An 18,442-nucleotide genomic window follows, 5' to 3' on the forward strand; every position below is an offset into this window, starting at 1 on the left:
CTGCTCAGCTCCATTTGATCTGTGTAATAAGTTCACCCTGCCTGAGATCAGCTCCTCTGGAACTCTGGTTGTTCTCTTTCACTGGGTGAAATTCAGAAAAGGAAGTTTAGAGGTGTACTCTAGCCCCAGTTCCTGCAGCTGGTCTCAATACTGCACAAAACCCCTCAAATCGTCCTTTGGTACTATTCATTCTAGATTCTTTATATCCTCAGCTAACACCTCTACTGGTCAGTTGGCTTACATGGTGGAATAACCCAGAACATCCATGGGGGGAATCTTCCCAGAAAACGCCTCCTTCACTTCCTATTCACTGTCAAAATTGGGCAAGGGAATACTGACAGGATCCTAGTGGATTGTCTGTATGCCAAATGTGTTCTCTGCCTCTGTTCTGTAACTGCAGCCTTGACCAGAATCAATTACCCCTGCCAGGATAGTGACTCTTTGCCTTGCCTGTTGGTCTTTTGGCACAAGAAACCCCAAAGACTGGGCAGCAGATGTAGCTTAAAATTTAAGGAACTCTGAATCCCCTGGTGGAAGCAGGACCTGTAGCTCCACAGAACCCAAACAAGTCCCTGGTAATGATGATATGTGGGGCCACTTTTGCCTCTATCCCTTGTTCCCCTGGCCCATGGTTTCCAAGAGTTGGGAACACAGCACCATAATGGTCACTGATTGATGGTATACTTGAATCCTTGGATGGTGGATCCATGTAGGGTATCATCTCCAAGATGGTACCTCAGATATTTCCTCAAAAGGCTCTTTAGTTGTATTGTCAACCCAGCAGTTTCTGAGGGGTATAGGGGTCTGATAGGATCAGTGGATCTCAATGGGATCAGTGGATCTCTTTTCCATAGGCCCACTACTTCCCATCTTTTTCCATAAAGTGGATTCCTTGGTCTGAGGTGGTTACATGGCATACTGTGTCAGCAGACCAGACTGGAAACCCTAGAATTGCCATGGTAAATGATAGAAAACGTGCAGAGAGGTGGGCATGCTAGTGTGAATATACCATGTAAAGTCAAAAAATCTACTAGCCAACTATAGTCTTGCAGGAGGCCCCAGAAGACAGTCCACTCACCAAAGCCATCAGGAAGGTTCCGGTAAGAAGGGCACCGCATCATTACAGAGCTCTCTTCTCTGGAGGCCAGAATTGATGGTGGGCGATGCTGTTGTAGAACTGGGCTCCTTGGTCACAGTGGGGATGATAATAGGATCCCAAAATAAGAGGCTCAGTAAATAGCAGTTGCTTTGGTAAGTCTTTGGATGAAAATTTGTGTCAGGGAAGGGGCGTAACCTTGGCAAGGAAGCATCTTTTGGATGAGGGTATTGCCTAGGGAAAGACTCGGCTGTGAGCTGTGGACGGTTAACAGAGGAAGCTCCCAGCAGTTGGGTAAATAAGTGCTTTGGTTGCGAAGAGGGAGATTTGTGCAGCATAGCATTGCATCTGCTTCAGTCTTCAAAAGCAGGTGCGAAATACCACTTATTAATTTTTTATAACTAAAATATGATGATGGTACATCCAGTACACTGAGAACATAGGCTATTCCAGGTGCTTAGCACCAAGATGAGAGCATTTAATATAATTCTGTGTTGCCTCTTGGAAACCTAATTAAAGCTCAAATCTTACTGTTTTGTGTGCAATTTGTCAGAAAATGCACAGTTTTAAATGAAGGAAAATTATTAAAAAGCTAACCACTGACCTGAGAATTTACTGGTCCACTATGTTGGATAACACTGGTTAGAATGAGTTTAAACCAACTGACTTCAATGTGGAACATGGTTTAGTGAGATGTTTGCAGAAAGATCAAGTGAAAAAAATCCCTTCAAATAAAAATCCCTAAAAAAAACATAGTCCAAGAGATATACAGATTAGTCACTATTAAATTCAGTGAGATACAAATCTAAGCAATCCACGCCTATTCTCTTTCCATGAATTACAGGGGAAGGAGTATGAAGAGTGGATAATGGTGAGAATGTATTGCTTGCAGGATTTTTGGTGAGATGAAATTTGATTTTTAGGAAGCAAGTGATTTACATTATTATAGATATTGTTTAGCTGTTAATTAAATGTTTTCTGGGGGAAATACTTTAGTTTTGTTTCTGCCAGTGTTTTCGGTGCATCTCTTCTGAATATTCCTGTTTACTAACGTTTTGCTGCCATTAAGAAAGGATTGCTGGTTATCTCTGCCCTGGGATTTCTGAAATTAGTGTCTGTATCGATTGAAGTTCAATGGTAAAGTAATAGGAGCAAAATATAGTCTCACAGAAACAAAGTGCTGGTATTAACTTGGACAGAGAGTCAGTTCCAAATACTTGGAGGTATTTTGCTTCTGAGAGCATACCACTCTGACTCAAGTTAGGACATTTTTATGCTATTGATTTATTCATTCAACAAATGTTGAAATATTAACCACTGGAGATATGCCTGACAAAGTATTTTTTTTTTATATTCTCATTTGACCTAAAATGAACAAAACTGGAAAATCTCAGCACAGATGATTCCATTTCATAGCTTTAGAAGTGCATATATTCCTCCAAATATTCTGGTATCCACTCAGGGGCCAAATTTTGACAGTCTTCGCTGCTCTCATTTGGTGTTTCCTTGGTGAGGGAGCTGACATTTTCTCATAGCTCTTGTTTAGTACTGACACTGTGCTTTTAATTATTGGAGAAGCCACAGGCAATGAAATGTAATTATGATGAAGTGAATTACGGACCCCCGGACCATTTCACCTTTTGCCTCCCGGTGAACATCGTATAGTCTCGGCATGGAAGCATCTGATACTTATTTCTAATCTCCCTATTCGGACGAGGCAAGGAGAAAATCTGATTGAGAAATGACTTGTTGTGCTATCACGAAGTGAATCTTTGAGACCAACATACTGGATGCGAGATGTAGTGTGACATGTCCTCCTGCTTACTCTGAGGTGCAGCTACCTGCAGAGGAAGAACTGTCTGGCTGGTTTCTAAAGGAGTAGAGTCTTATTTTTAAATTTTTTTTAAAGAAAATTTAAGAAGATGTAAACAGTAGTTCTTATACGTAGTTTTGAGGCAATTTGTTATGCCAGCAAACAAGTAGTTTCGGAAATTAGTAGTTGAATTGATATTGATGATAATTATATTGTAGCAGCAAAATGTTTAAGTGTGAAATTCACTGAACAGATCATTTGGACAAAATCGAGAGTTAACTAATATTTTAAACTTTCCTAATTTACCCATCGTGAAGTAAGCTTGCCTCTTGGGTGAGGGAGTTCTGGAAATCAGACAATATCTTACTTTCTTTAGACAGGTCTCATTTGGCAGGTTTTGGTGAGTGGAATTAGGCAGATACTGAAGCTAATTAACTGCCAAGTTACTTAATAGAGCAGTTTGTTCTCCTCCTGATTATTCTATAGTCTCTAATCCATTCTTGAAGGATTAAATTTCATTATCTCATAGTTGTTGGAGAAGCTGCTTAAAAGTTCTTGTCTTTGCAAGGACCTTGAAATGTTCACATACTTACAGCACTTATGTTTGCATTTTACTTTCTCGTCTTGGGACAAATTTGCTTTTGGAGTTATAGTGTATCAACAGCAAGGTCAAAAGCTTCCAGGTGAGAGGAGATTCCAAGAAAGTAGGCAATGTTTCTCAGCTGATGAGATGCCACATTTCGTTCACTAAATAGACTCACTTTTTTGTGTATGTGTGAGGAAGATTGGCCCTGAGCTAACATCTCTTGTCAATCTTCCTCTTTTTGCTTGACGAAGATTGTCGTTGAGCTAACGTCTGTGCCAGTCTTCATCCATTTTGTGTGGGATGCCACCACGATGTGGCATGATAAGCAGTGCTAGGTCCGTGCCCGGGATCCGAACCTGTGAAACCCAGGTTGCAGAAGCAGAGCATGGGAACTGCACCACTATGTCACTGGGCCGTCCCCACAGTCTGGGGGAAAAAGTAAGGAAAGTAGGCAAAATGCGGGACTTTTTTTTAATCAAAAAGAGAATGGGAGAAATTGGAATGGAGAAGGAAGACAGTCTCTGGGGAGGATGGGAGGTGAGGGCTATGAAGTTAGAAACGGAGAAGAGGAAAACCACCATCAGAGAGTAACCACATAAACACTGTTTATTTCTGTGCTCTTTAGACCTTTTTGCTAGCTTACGTCTTAAAATAATTTAAAAAATGATCAAAAACTATGTACTCTCACACACATTTTTAGGTTGATATCCAAAGTTTTCATCATAATTTTAAGTAGGTGCAAATAATATAATTTTCAGAATACCATAAATATTGATGATTCAAATAAAATTTACATGTATCCATGTTTAAATGTATCCAAGAAATTTAAATGTAATAACTTATTGATAAACCATAATTCAAAAAATATATAAACAGTCATTTTCACTTCAATAGTCAAAAGTTTTTCATCATTTCTCTTCCTTTTTTGAACTTGTATTCCCTTCCATTTCTCCCACGGTTTTTCCCTAAGGTGACGTACTTTTATGCTTGAGAGTCTTTTGCTGATTCCTCCTTAATAATTTTCTGCAAACAAAATATGTATAAATTGAAATAATTAACTTTCCAGTGGCAAAAGTGTTCTAAATGTTCAACTTTCTTTTTCTTGATTGTCATCATTAATTATAGTTCACTATTGATCAAGGCAGCATACATACATGACCAATTTTGGTAAATAATTGTTATTCAGAAACTTTTATTGGAAATGCACTCTTAGATGAGTTAATTTCTCTAATTAGTTCATAAACTTGTGAATGAATATTATTTATAGAATAAGGAACACTAATTTCTATTTTTTTCTGTAGATATAACTGAAAACCTTGTTCATATAAAAAAGTAGATTGGAATAGAGTTTTGTTACAGCTGCAAGTGCTATTTATTTACTATTGTTTCTTATTCCTAAACTCTGTTCTGTGGGCTCCAGACCCTGCCGATTCAGAAGAGAGCGTTTCCGAGACCCCTCTGCTCACTGGCCTCTAGGGGGAGACTAGAAAGCAGAAAAGAGGAATTCCTTCCTGTTTTCCCTATACTAGTCAGGGACACCCCAACTGCAGTTGGTCGATCCCCTAGTTTCTTTTGGAGCTCTCAGAGCCAGAACCAGCCCTGCGTGCTCTAATACACAGCAGTTGCAAACGCAGAACCCCTTCCTCCTCGGAGAGACGTGCACCGGTGCTACGGGGTTCCTCTTCTGAGCCTCTAGGTTTCGGTAAATCTACGTCTTCCCCTAGATTCCGCCAACCCTTGGGGTTGTAGCAGCTTCCTGCAGTTATCTCTGAGTTACTTCAAGTTCTTTTTTTCCCCCCTCTAATAGCTTCGGTAATGATGAAACCAATTCCCAATATTATCTCTTCTGTTTGAAATGTCTAATTTTGTTTCTGCTTTTTGACTGGCTGGATACAGGCTGACATAGTAGGTCATTCAATTCTTTGAACTACTTCTAAGTTATGCTGAAAAACCACACAGGGATCCATCATTATAAATTATTTTTAAATTGGCAATTGGCTGCCAGCTACATTAGGTTCTGCTTCAGTTTTTTTCTTTTTCTTTTTGAAAGCCAAGAATTGAGGGGTAAAACCTTCAACTTATAAAAGTATTTGTTGTTCAGTCATTAGGACTACTCATTTTCCCAATTTCTGAGAGTTTTCCAAATATAATTTATCGAGACTGATTAAATGGCTGTTAATTATAGCTGTTACTAGGGGTGCCTTCTTTGTTGTACACATTCAGAAAGCATTGAGAAATATTGTTAATTTCGATACACCTTTGCCACCACCATATTTTTGATAATATACTTCTATCATATCATGTACTCTAAATATAATTTTGACCCTAGATGAACAGAATTGAATTATAAACTTATGGAAAGTGTTCTCCGTTAACCTAATTGAGAAAGTCATTGTCTGTCAAGAAACCAAATCAGACCTATTTTCCATCAGAAAGTGATTTTATTTTTCAATTTTTGTCAGTGAAAAACTTGTTTTCAAATTGTCTTTCTATTAAGTAACATCAGGAAATGCTAATATGTGGAATATTTACTGTGTTTTGTTGGAAAAACTTCCAAGGAACTATAACGAATAATAAAATTAGCATTTCTTCTGTCTTCTGATGTCTGCAATTCTCACTTTAACCACTAAAAGTGTGATGGGTTGGGGAAAGGAGGAGACGCTGAAAAACGAGTTCAAGTAGAAAAATTAATTTTTCTTCATTTTCTGCTTCTGAAATACTTTTCGGGGAGATATTCTCTCTCCTTTGATTGGGAGGATATTAACTAATTTTAAAAAATTCTCAAAATAGGTAAGATTTTCATTTTTCAGTGGTGTCTTTGAGGTGTCATAACTCCTTTACTTGAAAGGAGAATATGCTTACTGAATTTTAAGATGTGGAAATGTTGCAAGTCTGTACAGGCGAAATGTTGCTCTGGTGCTAGTCTCTAAAAAGCATGATATCCTGGGAGAATCGAGAGTGTTGAAGTCAGAATCATTGAGTCTAAATGGTGGTAACACTACTCGATAGGAAATTCCTCACGTACTTCACACTGCAGTGTCTTTGTCAATAAAATGAGCTAATAATGTCTATATTGCAGGGCAGTTTTGAGGATCAAATGAAGAAATGTATATAAAGCACTTAAGAGAGTGTCTGGCACGTGGTAGGCATTCACTCAATGGTGGTAGTATTAAGGGCTGCTTGATCTTTCCCACTGTGGACATAGACTGTGGATCCTAATAGTCTGGGAGGGCACACCGTGTTCATCTTGATGTCATGCCTGTCAGCTTCCTGGTGTCCTTACTGTTTTTGCCCTGTGCTGTTCTGCTTTGGGACACATTTCACATCCATTTATCAGGACAGTCTTTGGTCAGTTGTCTTTTAACGAAAGTTTGTTTCCCTCCAACACATCCTGAAGTTGTCTGTGTCTGTCTTCTCCTGTTGTGTGCTTCTGTGTGCCTCTTCTGCGATTGTGTGTCTTTTGCTTGGGTGCCTGTATCATCTTCCTGGATGCTGATATTCTCCCTATGTTTTACTGTTTAAGCACTTCAATTCCACTAAACCACTATGCAGTATAGATATCATTAGATTCTCCAATTTTAGAGCTTGATATAAGATGGCACAGGGTATGACTATGATATAGCCATGTCCTTCTCCTCTTAAAAGAAGTGATTTGCTCATGGTCTCTTATGCAGTACATATCAGGATGTTCTCCTATCTCTGGATCTTTACTTGCTACATCATCATTCTATTTTTCCCCCACTTAGGCAGATTTCCCCTAAGCTAGCACCTGTGCCCATCTTCCTCTGTTTTGTGTGTGGGTTGCCACCACAGCCTGGCTGCTGACGAGAGGTATAGATCCACACCTGGGAACTGAACCCTGGCTGATGCAGCAGAGTACGCTGAACTTAAGTACTACACCCCAGGGCTGGCCCCCTACATCATCATTCTTTTCAAGTGAGCAGAAGAGAAAACAAAATTAAAGATGTGAACTTGAATATTTGGTGTCTAAAGACAATTATATTATTGTAAAATACAGTTGAAAAATAATGGCTACAATTTCCAACTCCAATTGCCTCCCTGTTGTCTAGGGCATAGGGTAGCTTTTAACTCCCTTTTAATTATCTCAAAAGTTGGTATTTGTGGAATTTTTAAAAGATTAATATACTTCAGATTTAGGGAAACTTTAATCCTCTCAACCTTTGGTGATATTAGAGCCATAGATGGAGTTATCCTTCTGCTCTTTCACACATCCCTGTCATTTGTTTGTGTTGTCATTCTCATACTTCTTTTGGACAAATGATTTCTTTTGATGTCCTTCCCTCTAGACAGACCTCTTCCAAAATGGACTGGCAGAAGGGATGGTGAAAAGCTTCACTTAACCTGAGTGTCTCTTCAAGTTAAAGGAGCACCCATGCCAGAGAGGAATCCTGACTTTTGTCTGTGATTGTAGTACCCCACGGAGGAGGGGCTTTTAAAGAAAAATTCTCCATAAGCGTCACTAACAAAAAAAGGGGAAAGGAAGAAAATCTTGGAGCATCTATGTCTGTTATGAACCTAGGATTTATTCAAAATTCAAAGTAAACCTACTCTTTAGAATTGCATTTTCAAAGACATCAAAGAAATCATATCTTCCAGTTCTTTAGCTTGTGTGAAATTCTCGAACATCTTTTGAACTTGCTCACTGATCCCCTTCTCTCACATTTGCTAGGTGTACGGATGTTTTTGCTACAAAATGCAGTATGTTGAAAATGAAAATAATTACTATGAAAAGCCCTTCTTCTGTTTCAGTAGGATTACAAGTTTTCCATTTCCAAGGTTTCTATTTCAGTTTATCTTTCGAAATCAAATTAAATCTTTTTCTTTCTTTGAAATGCCAGGCTCCATTTGCAGTATCAGTTTCTGACAGTTCTAGGCTTTTACCAAAACTTCTCAGTGCAAGTATGTTAGATGATTTCTTTGTTCTTCATATTGTTCTTTAAAAATGAAAACAAGACAAAATTTCTCTTTATGAGAAAGTCTAACACAGCATTGGCGTTTCCTAGTAATGAGAATATAGTATCTTTCTTCTCAATTTAATTAAGTTTATACGACCTAAGTCTAAATAAGTTTTTTGGTTACACTGAAAGAGATAAAATTCATTTATTACTACAGTCACACTGACAACTTAAAATGAATACTTAAAGGTGAATGATCACAAGTAATTGTAAGTCTTATATATTTTCTTTTTAGAAGGGATTAGAAAGTGCATTTTTTTTAACTTAACAAATTGCTATGGTTGTAGCAGTTATTTTTTTTCCCTTTATCATTGAAAATGGTGGAGTGTCTAGTCAATCTTCCAAATGAATATATGTACACATATGCATTCAAATACATGCACGCACATGCAGACATTTGGTTGTGTTTACATGCATTTCTTACATAATTAAATCAAATGCTGTTTTTAATGAGTGTTATTTTAATTGAGGAAAGAAACTGTGGCTGAGTTTTATTTAAAAATTTGACTTTGAAATATAGTCAGAACTATTTAGACAATTCATAGATAATTTATTCTCATCTAGTGCTGTTTAGAGATCAGGAACATTTTGAAGCTTGAGAAATTTAGCTGCATTCAAGCAGCCAAAATATTTTTCTTTTTTCTTAGCCTACACTGAGCTTCTTGCTGCCTAATTGGCACGTGGTGGATCTACTGGTGGTTATGACATAGCCAGCAAGTCTTTTAATACGGGGAGCTGAAAGCACTTCATAAACACTGAGCTTAAGTTGGATAAGAAAGCCTTTAGTGTTCAAAGTTCTCCTTCGGTTTCTATATCTTTGAGTTTAAGAAAGTGGAATAACTGACTGTAATTCTCTCAGTTACTTCTGAAAATATTTTGGATTCTATAATGCATGCTAAAATACTTTTGATCAAAATGTTTTAATGAATCACTAAGTGCTAGCATTGTCTAGAGCTTGCTCAGGCATTCATAGAGAAAAATGGAGAAAGAAGTTATTCTATAATATACCAGAACAATTGCAAATTAAAGTCTAAGAAAGTTAAAGTCCGAAGGAATTCAAATAGAAAATCAAAATCTTCCTGCTCATGTGGGTTAGAATTCTAGAGAAATTAAAGTTCATGCTTTCTAATTTCTTGTTTGATCAGTCTTAGCTGAGGGGTTTCTGATAGCTGGGAAGACTTGAATTTCTGTTAGCAGCTGTAGACCAAACTGTCTTCTCCTTGATTGGGTATAGCTTTTTCAGAACCTCAGAAGAGGAATCATTCTCTCCCATGTGACTCTTTGAAAGAGATCAAAGATCCAATGGAACTCTAAGATTATGTTTGTGTGGTGCAATGAGCAGAATTGCTTGAATCATGAGTTAGCTGGGGTTGGGCCACCTCTCCCTATGGGAAGGGTTACACCCAACTTTGCTTCCTATGGGATCATATTGTTTCTTCCCTGACAGGTGAGATTGATACAGGGCCCAGGCCTCTAGCTGCTGGGTGGTAGGTATTCCCAGTGAATTCCTGTGTATAGCTGCCCCCACAAATCCAGACTGCTTGGTACCAAGCAGCCCCTGCATTCATTGACAAAGGAAAGGACTCGTGGGGGGGGGGGGGTGGGGGAGAGGAGTCCCTTCACTGAGATGCAGAGCCTGGGCCCAGATCCCAGCATGCCTGGCTGTGTGATGACAGAATGTTCAAGGACCCAAGCCTTCTTTTTCCTGCTCTCTTGGCCTATGTTAGTATCCCGTGTTATCCATTATTTATCACAGTACCTTAACCCATGTGTGGGGAATTTGTCTGGGGCCCTAGTTCATGATAGGTGGGGAGTCAGAAGTTACCTCATATGACCGTGCTACTTTCCTCCCCCCCCCCCCCCAAACTTAGAAAACAAAATACCTAGCCTCAAACCACATGGCTTCTAATGTAGTTCAGCCCGTTGTACTGCTGAAACTCATTGGTGCCTAAGGGGAGGAAGGCAGGTGGAGGAAAAGGTCGTTTCACTCGCGTCAGGTGCTGCTTTGTTTCAGTTTTTAGGAATCCATGTTCTATGAACTTCCAATCAAATGGAGGAAAAACATCTCCATTTAGGGAATGAATTACAGCGCTGGCGTCCATATTTGATGGGGAGTGGGGTGTGAGGGCTGTGAGGGGAGAGGGATCTGTTTTTGTAACTTCTCGTCTTTCCTGTTGGAAATTTTCTTAGCGCTAATTTTAGAAATTTAGAGTTGTCACAGTCACTGTCATTGTCATCAGAGAAGCCTCTCCGGCTTATTCAAAGCTTTGTAATCTCTATCTTGCTTCTAAGCGCTCGGGTTCTGATGTTCTAGTTCTGTACTGAATACGATGACATCGCTTCCATGTTCTCTTGTGAACAGGCATTTTTCCTCCTGGGCCACCTGCTTGAGGCCACTGCTGCTTGTAGAATTGCTTTGGTTTGGGCAGCCTGCTTTCTAGGAGGTGTCGTACCCTGATCTCACACTTGTTCCAGCTGGAGAATCACTCGCAACTGACTTCGGAACTGAAGGCTCTGTCGATGCATCTGAAGCCTGTGCCCACAGACCCTACCGAGGGCCAACAACTGGGGCATGTTCTTCTAGAGACATGCCTTTCCACAGCTTTTGAAAATTCCAGACTTGAGTAGCATTTCTTTCTTCTAAATATTTTTCTCAAGTAGCGAATTTTGTTTTAATATTTTATTTCCTTCAGTTCTTCCCATATTCCTGCCTTTCATTCTGCTTCTTAGGTTGGCGTCTTTTCTTTAATAAAGGTAGGGTAAGTATTATTTCTTGCATCCGTGTATCATCTTTCCTTTATATTCACTTTTGTTTTCTTGCCTAGATATTTGTTTTTTCTAAAACTTTTAGATTTTTATTTCTGGGGTCTCCCATGTTGAGAGATGAAATTAAAAGATTCTGTGTCTGCCAAAAGCATCTATTGTTCAAGCAAACCCGTCCATCCTCACCATCCTGAGTTGGATAATCCCACCAAAAATAGTCTCCCATCAGACCAAAATCAAAGTCAGACTTGGACTCAATCTACAATTATCCTGCCTGGATCTCCTTTATATGTGTCCTTGGGTGCCTCTTACTAGATTTCTAATGCCTGAGCTCTCACGCGTATTCTCTAAGACAACAAGCTCGTAATATCTGAAAACGCATCCAATAATTCTTTGAAAACTTTACACTAGTCTAGTCTTTCCAGTGTTCTTCTCTTAAATCTGTTTAGATGTGATGTGACTTATTCTTCAGCTCTCAGGAACTTGGAGGGGTGGGTGACTAATCTCTGTTTGCTGAGACCCTACTGCTCACCCCTCTTTTATATGTGTCCTTGGGGCCCCAGTCACCATTTCTGATCTGGAAACAACTAAAACATCTTCCCTTCTTCCGATAGCCTTTCTCAAAACAGTTAGGGTTGGTGCGTCTTCTTTACGTTTTATGTCGCTTGTTGCCTTTAACATCTCATTTTTTCTTTAGCATCTGTCTAGACTCTTTTCTTTATTCTAAGGAAATCTTTTTCCTAAGTTTAATCAACCAAGCTTGCTCCCTTCCCCTTCCTTTTTTCTTTTCACTCTACAGCTGTCTTATTCTGCTAGTAAGTCTGAAGCCCATTTTTGTGTTACTCTGGTTCCTCCTTGATTTCCTAGCCAGTGTGAATCCGGAGATCTTTTGAAGTCCAGGGACTGTCCTTTTTAATTATATTTTTGGGCATTTGGATTTACGGTAATTCATTTTCACCCAACAAAGATGCTATCTTCTTTTTAGAGCCCTCATTCCTTATTACTTGTTTATAAATATAATCTACCCAGGGTGAAGTGGTAGATTGGGTCTCTGAAATGTAAAGCCAGAGCCAAAACTTACATAATTAACAAATTCAGAGCCAGTGTAAGATTAAGTGGTGTCCAGTAACCCTTAAGAGCCTATATATATATATATATATATATATATATATATATGTATGTATATTTTATTGTGGTAACATTGGTTTATAACATTATATAAATTTTGGATGTATGTTGTTATATTTCAACTTCTGTGTATATTACATCATGTTTACCACCCAAAGACTAATTACAATCGATCACCACACATGTGCCTAATCACCCCTTCTGCCCTCCAACCTCCCTCCTTCCCCTCTGGTAACCACCAACCCAATCTCTGTTGCTATGTGTTTGTGTGTCATTGTTTTCATCTTCTACTTATGAGTGAGATCATATGGTATTTGACTTTTTCCCTCTGACTTATTTCATGTAGCATAATACCCTCAAGGTCCATCCATGTTGTCTCAAATGGCCATATTTTGTCATTTTTTATGACTGAGTAGTATTCCATTGTGCATATGTACCACATCTTCTTTATCCATTCATCCCTTGATGGGCCCCTAGGTTGCTTCCAAGTCTCGGCTATTGTGAATAATACTGCAATGAACATAGAGGTGCATATATCTTTACTCACTCATGTTTTCACATTCTTTGGATAAATACCCAGCAGTGGAATAGCTGAATCGTATGGTAGTTCTATTCTTAATTTTTTGAGGATACTCCATACTGTTTTCCGTAGTGGCTGTACTAATTTGCACTCCCACCAGCAGTGTATGAGAGTTCCCTTCTCTCCACATCCTCTCCAACACTTGTTATTTCCTGTCATTAATTATAGCCATTCTGAAGAGTGTGAAGTGATATCTCATTGTAGTTTTAATTTACATTTTCTTGATAATCAGTGATGTTGATCATCTTTCCATGTGCCTGTTGGCCATCTGCATGTCTTCTCTGGAGAAATCTCTGTTCAGATCTTTTGCCCATTTTTTAATTGGGTTGTTGGTTTTTCTGTTGTTGAGATGTATGAGTTCTTTATATGTTTTGAATATTAACCCCTTATCTGATATATGGCTTGCAAATATCTTGTCTAGACTGATAGATTATCTTTTTTGCTGATGTTCCTTTGCTGTGCAGAAGCTTTTTAGTTTGATGTTGTCCCATTTGTTTATTTTTACTGTTGTTTCCCTTGCCCAGTCAGACATAGAACTTGAAAATATGCTACTAAGACTGATGTCGAAGAGTCTACTGCCTATGTTTTCTTCTAGAATTTTCATAGTTTCAGGTCTTACATTCAAGTCTTTAAGTCACTTTGAGTTAATTTTTGTGTATGGTGTAAGATAATGGTCTACTTTCATTCTTTTGCACGTGGCTGTCCAGTTTTCCCAACACCATTTATTGAAGAGACTTTTCTTTCTCCATTGTATATTCTTGGCTCCCTTGTCAAAAATTAGCTGTCCATAGATGCGTGGGTTTATTTCTGGGCTCTCCATTCTGTTCCATTGATCTGTGTGTCTCTTTCTCTGCTAGTATGATGCTGTTTTGATTAGCATAACTTTGTAGTATATTTTGAAATCAGAGGGTATGATACCTCCAGCTTTGTTCTTTTTTCTCAGGATTCCTTTGGCTATTCGGGGTCTTTTGTTGTTCCATATAAATTTAGGATTCTTTGTTCTATTTCTGTGAAAAGTGTTGTTGGAACTTTGATAGGGATTGCATTGAATCTGTAGATTGCTTTAGGAAGTATGGATGTTTTAACTATGTTAATTCTTCCAATACAAGAGCATGGAATATCTTTCCATTTCTTTGTGTCATCTTCAATTTCTTTCAACAATATTTTATAGTTTTCGGTTAAGTTTATTCCCAGGTATTTTATTTTATTTTGTTGCAGTTGTAGATAGGATTGTGTTCTTAATTTGTCTTTCTGCTACTTTGTTCTCAGTGTATAGAAACACAGCTGATTTCCGTATGTTGATTTTGTATCCTGCAACTTGACTGTATTCACTTATTATTTCTAAAAGATTTTTGGAGATTCTTTAGGGTTTTCTATGTATAAAATCATGTCATCTGCAAATAGTGACAGTTTCACTTTTTCCTTTCCAATTTGGATCCCTTTTATTTCTTTTTCTTGCCTGATTGCTCTGGCTAGGACTTCAAATATCATGTTAAATAACAGTGGTGAAAGTGGAAATCCTTGTCTGGTTTCTGTCCTTAGAGGGATAGCTTTCAGTTTTTCTCCACTGGGAATGATATTAGCTGTGAGTTTGTCATATATGGCCTTTATTATGTTGAGATACTTTCCTTCCATACCCATTTTATTCAGAGTTTTTTTTTTTTTTTATCGTAAGTGGATTCTGTATCTTGTCATATGCTTTCTCTGCATCTATTGAGATGATCATGTGATTTTTAGGCTTCATTTTACTAATGTGGTGTATCGCACTGATTGATTTGTGGTTGTTGAACCATCCCTGCATCCTGGGAATAAATCCCACTTGATCATGGTGTATGATCTTTTTAAGGTATTGTGGTATTCAATTTGCTGGTATTTTGTTGAGGATTTTTGCATTGATGTTCATCAGTGATATTGAACATCACCAGAAAAAATTTTTGTGTGGTTTGTCCTTGTCTGGTTTTGGTATCAAGGTAATGTTGGCTTCATAGAATGAGTTAAGAAGCTTCCCTTTCTCTTCAATTTTTTGGAAGAGTTTGAAAAAGATAGTATTAAGTCCTCTTTGAATGTTTGGTAGAATTCACCAGGGAAGCCATCTGGTCCTGGGCTCTTATTTTTGGGGGGGTTTTTGATGACTGTTTTGATCTCCTTACTGGTGATTGGTCTATTCAAATTATCTATTTCTTCTTGATTCAATTTTGGAAGGTTGTATGATTCTAAGAATTTATCCGTTTCTTCTAGATTATCCAATTTGTTGGTGTGTAGCTTTTCATAGGTCTGTTGTAATTTCACCTCTTTCATTTCTGGTTTTATTTATTTGAGCCTTCTCTCTTTTTTTCTTGGTGAGTCTGGCTTAAGGTCTGTCAATTTTGTCTATCTTTTCAAAGAAGCAGCTCTTTGTTTCATTGATTTTTTTCTTTTGATTTTTAAGTCTCCATTCATTTCTGCTCTGATTTTTGTTATTTCCTTCCTTCTACTGATTTTGGGCTTTGTTTGTTCTTTTTCCAGTTCTGTTAGATGCACTGTTATATCGGCTATTTGAGATTTTTTATTTTGTTGAGGTAGGTCTGTATTGCTATAAATTTCCCTCTTTGAACCAGTTTTGCTGTATCCCATAGATTTTGGCTTGCCCTATTTTCATTTTCATTTGTCTCTAACTATTTTTTGATTTCTCCTTTGATTTCTTCATTGGTCCAATCGTTGTTCAGTAGTATTTTCTTTAATCTCCACATATTTGAGGCTTTTCTGATTTTCGTCCTGTAGTTGATTTCTAGTTTCATACTGCTGTGGTCAGAAAAGATGCTTGGTATTATTTCAGTTTTCTTAAATTTACTGAGATTGTTTTGGGGCCTAATATGTGATCTATCCTGGGGAATGTTCCAGGTGCATTTGAAAAGAATGTGTATTCTGTGGATTTTGGATGACATGTTGTCTATATATCTATGTACATCTGGTCTGATGTGTTGTTTAAGGCCAACCTTTCCTTACTGATTTTCTGTTTGGATGACCTATCCATTGGTGTAAGTGGAGTGTTAAAGTCCCCTAGTATTATTGTGTTACTATTTCTCCTTTTATGTCTGTTAATAATTGCTTTATATATTTAGGTGCTTCTAAGTTGGGCACATAGATATTTACAAGAGTTATATCCTCTTGTAAATATTGTTCCCTTGTGTCCCTCTTGTAAATTGTTCTCTTTGTCATTATGTAGTGCCCTTCTTTGTCTCTTGTTACAGTTTTTGTTTTAAAGTCTATTTTGTCTGATATAAGTATGGCCACCCTGGCTTTCTTTTCATTGCTGTTTGCATGGAGTATATTTTCCCATACCTTCACTTTCAATTTGTAAGTGTCTTTAGGTCTGAAGTGTATCTGTTGTATGTAATTTATATATGAGTCTTATTTTTTTATCCAATCAGCCACCCTGTGTGTTTTGATTGGAGTATTTAGTACATTGACATTTAAAGTAGCTATTGATAAGTATGTTCTTATTGCCATTTTGTTACTTTTTTTTGGGTGTTTTAGTAGTTCTTCTCTGTTGCTTTCTTCTTCTTTTGCTCTTTTGTGGTTTGATGGCTTTCTTCGTTATTGCATTTAGGTTTCTTTCTCTTAATTTTTTTGTGTATTTATTATAGGTTTCTGGTTTGTGATTACCATCAGGTTCATATATAATAACCTACGTATATAGCAATTTATATTAAGTTGATGGTCTCTATAGTTTGACCTCTTGCTGAAAGCTCTACTCTTTTACTCCCCTCCTCCCACAGTTTGTTTTTGACATCATGTCTAACCTCTTTTGTGTGTGTGTATCCATTACCCTCTTATCATGGAAATAGATAAATGTAGCAATTTTGTCTTTTGACCTTCATCTTAGCTTCATAGGTGTTTGATCTGCTACGTTTACTGTATATTTGCATTTACCAGTGATTTTGTTGCTTTTTTCTTTTTTTTGGTAATTTTCTTATTCCTATTCGAGACTTCTCTTTTCCACTTAAATAAATCCCTTTAGCATTTTTTGTAAGGCTGGTTTCTTGGTGATAAACTTCTTTAGTTTTAGCTTGTCTGGGAAACCCTTTGTCTCTCCTTCCATTCTGAATGATAACCTTGCCAGGTAGAGCATTCTTGGCTGTAGGTTTTTTCCTTTCATCACTTTAAATATATCATGCCATTCCCTTCTAGCCTATAAGGTTTATTATTAGAAGTCAGCTGATAGTCTTATGGGGCTTCCTTTGTATGTCACTTGTTGCCCTTCTCTTGGAGCTTTTAGGATTCTCTCTTTATCTTTAATTCCTGACGTTTTAATTATAATGTGTTTTGGTGTGGGCCTCTTTGGGTTTATCTTGTTTGGTGCTTTCTGTGTTTCCTGTATTGGGATGTCTGTTTCCTTCTTTAGGTTAGGAAAGTTTTAAGCTATTATATCTTCAAATAGATTCTCTGCCCCTTTGTCTCTCTCTTCTCCTTCTGGGACACCTATAATATGGATGTTAGTACACTTGATGTTGTCCTAGAGGTCCTGTAGACTGTCCTCATTCTTTTTTCTTTTATCTGTTCAGTTTGGGTGATTTCTTCTAGTCTTTTGTCCAGCTCACTGATCGTTCTTCTGTAGCATCTACTCTGCTTTTGAGTCCCTCTAGTGAATTTTTCATTTCCAGTATTCTTCGTTTCTGATTGATTATTTTTTATATTTTCCAGCTCTTTGTTAAAGTTCTCATTGAGTTCATCCATTCTTCTCCCAAGATCGGTGAGCATCCTTATGACTGTTAATTTGTATTTCATTCCTTTTTTTTTTTTTTGATGAAGATTAGCCCTGAGCTGACATCTGCTGCCAATCCTCCTCTTTTTGCTGAGGAAGGCTGGCCCTGAGCTAACGTCTGTGCCCATCTTCCTCTACTTTATGTGTAGGACGCCTACCACAGCATGGCTTGCCAAGCAGTGCCATGTCCGCAGCCAGGATCCGAACTGACAAACCCTGGGCTGCTAAAGTGGAACATGCAAAGTTAACCACTGCACCACCAGGCCAGCCCCATATTTCATTCTTTTTTAAGGCTGAATAATATTCCATTGTGTGTATATACCACATTTTGTTCATCTATTCATCTGTTGAGGGACATTTGGTTTTTTTTCCATCTTTCCACTATTGTGATTAATGCTTGTATGAACACTAGTGTACAAATATCTGTTTGAATCCCTACCTTCAGTTTTTTGAGGTATGTACCCAGAAGTGAAATTGCTGGATCATATGATAATTCTATGTTTGTTTTTTTGAGGAACCTTAACACTGTTTTCCATGGTGGCCATACCATTTTACACTCTCACCACCAGTGCAAAAGGGTTTCAACTTTTCCACATCCTCATCAACGTGTTATTTTCTCATTTTTTGATTCTAGCTATCTTAATGGGTGTGAAGTGGTATCTCATGGTTTTGATTTGATTTTCACTGCCCTAATGATTAGTGATGTTGAGCATCTTTTCATGTGCTTATTGGCCATTTGTATACCATCCTAGGAGA

This window comes from Equus caballus, chromosome 1 (assembly GCF_041296265.1).
Source record: "Equus caballus isolate H_3958 breed thoroughbred chromosome 1, TB-T2T, whole genome shotgun sequence".
Classification (NCBI taxonomy): domain Eukaryota; kingdom Metazoa; phylum Chordata; class Mammalia; order Perissodactyla; family Equidae; genus Equus; species Equus caballus.